Source organism: Capsicum annuum, chromosome 10, assembly GCF_002878395.1.
Source record: "Capsicum annuum cultivar UCD-10X-F1 chromosome 10, UCD10Xv1.1, whole genome shotgun sequence".
Taxonomy (NCBI): Eukaryota; Viridiplantae; Streptophyta; class Magnoliopsida; order Solanales; family Solanaceae; genus Capsicum; species Capsicum annuum.
The window spans coordinates 148,187,942-148,190,114 of record NC_061120.1 but is presented as its reverse complement, the minus strand read 5'-3'; the positions used below and the strand labels follow the sequence as shown (position 1 = coordinate 148,190,114).

The 2,173-nt window shown below is 32.8% G+C and overlaps 1 long non-coding RNA gene across 1 annotated transcript; it reads right to left on the bottom strand.

The window, feature by feature from the left end:
* Nucleotides 1–899: 899 nt before the first annotated feature.
* LOC124887939 lies at nt 900–1,565 on the bottom strand. Its single transcript, XR_007045581.1, has 2 exons — nt 1,483–1,565; nt 900–1,200 (listed from the first exon to the last, which is right to left on the bottom strand). It is a non-coding gene; the product is annotated as an uncharacterized LOC124887939 (long non-coding RNA).
* Nucleotides 1,566–2,173: the final 608 nt, after the last annotated feature.

Here is a 2,173-nt window from a genome sequence, read left to right as displayed (position 1 = left end):
TGGATGATTGTGCTAGAAGATGGTGAATGCATGGTCCATCTAAATGTTGGTGATATAAAGAGCCTGCAGTGGAAAAAAATCTCTCATGTCTTTAGAAGATCATATTATGCTAACAGGACTTGGTCCTATTTTTCCTCTTTTAAAAGTATTACTATTCAAGACCTAAATCTAAGGGGTACTATCATAAAATGGTGGGAATATCAGGAGAAAATGAGATTTCAACCATATTCCCATGCTCTACCTAGCATTATTTCATGGGAGATATAGAGGAGAAGAAGTGGAAAGAAACATGATAATAAGAGTACAATAGGATTGAGGTTGATTTATAATATAACAAAGGCTTTGAGGTTGCTATTGATTGTTAGAAAACTAGCAAGAAATTTTCCTACTGTTTGGCCATAAATATTACAGGAAATAGTCAAAGATACGAGCAAGATAAAAGGTTACTAGAGTGATGTGGGAGATACCAGAAGAGAGATGGGTGAAATACAATATAGATGGAGCATTTAGAGGGAAGAAGGTAAAAGCTCATATGCATTTTGTTTGGGAGATGAGAAGGGTGATATTATATATACTAAAGCAGAGTCACAACACTATGCAAATAGTTTACAAGCAGAGGCACATGCAATTTTATATGAACCAAAGCATTGTAATCAATCACAATTAGACATGATAATTATTAAAATGGATTCTTTTATTTTTGTGAGGTTATTAACACGAATGTTGAAATGTCCTTGGAGCATTGCACACATAGTAAAGGAGGTTGAGCAATACATGCAAGGCAAGCAAGTCAAGTATCAAAACATTTACAAAGATAGGAATTAGTTAGCTAGTCATCTTGCAAATGTATCCATAGACACAGGAGAGGTTAGAATCACTAGTTTACAACAACTACAACATAAAGGAAAAGCAATTCTTAATAGTGATAAATGACAGTGCCCCAATTTGAGAATTACATCCATATGCAGTTAAAGGGCAAGATAAATCTTAGGCAACAAAGTTTACATGCATAATATTTACAGGGAATAAAAATAGCAAAAGGAAAGCATGTTGCAAGCCTAGTCTACTACAACCAAAAAAATGGACTCTCAGCATTATGGGAGGATATGTTGATGGATTTGAACTTCTAAAACCTGAGTGTAAAGCAGCTACCAATATCTTCATGGGTCCAAGCTTCTTCTATCTACATCCCTGCTAGATCTGAACATCACAAAGAGTAAGCATCATTTGCAGAGTTAAGATGTAAGCTCCAAAATTGATGAAGGAGTATTTAGTTGAAGGTAGTAGCTTCACACAACTGATTAGATCTCTCAAAGATAATCTAAAAATAGGTAAAGATCCCATCCACCAGAGAAATCAGCTACAGAAGGAGTTTCATCAGTGGGAGCATATTCAAAGGCATCAACATAAAAGAAATATTACTTACTTTTGTAAGATAAATAAGAAAGCAAGACCTGAAGAAGATAGAACCTGGTTGATTACCCAAAGAAGAAGGTGGTGGATCTCAAGGTTGAAGAAAGGCAGATCCATTTTGAGAAGAGGCATGAAGATGAGTTAGATTAGGAAAGTGATTTTTTTAGAAACCTTACTACCTTTTATGTATTAAACAAATTCGTGTTGGACCGGGTCATTCAAATAGTAGTGGACCTTTTAATTGTATAATTGTATAATTGGTTGGTCCATTAAATCTTGTATAATTTTTTATAAAATACCAAATTAAACAAAAAAAATCTATAGAAATTGTTGAGTACTATTTGCCTTTATCATGATAGAAATGCCTGAGTTATAGATTGATATGATACTAATGATATCTTACACATATTTTTATCCAAATGATGCCAAACTAGAATTAATATGCTAAATTACTGACATATTAAGTTAATTTCCTTGTAAATATATTAAATGAATTGGATATATTCATACTATTTGATTGTGAGCATTATATCCTCATTGCGTACATATACATTCATAAAAAAATCAGTACCATTGAAATATATTATTTTGTCAAAATAAAATGAGATATATTTGAAAATGCCATGAACAAGGGATGTCCTGGTCAGGTCGATAGAGACATGAGATTGAGAGTAATGAAAATTAGTTATAGTATACAGGTTGTGAATTCTTTATAGGTCCTATTTAAGATGAATTGAGGCTTGATAGGTGTATACTAAAA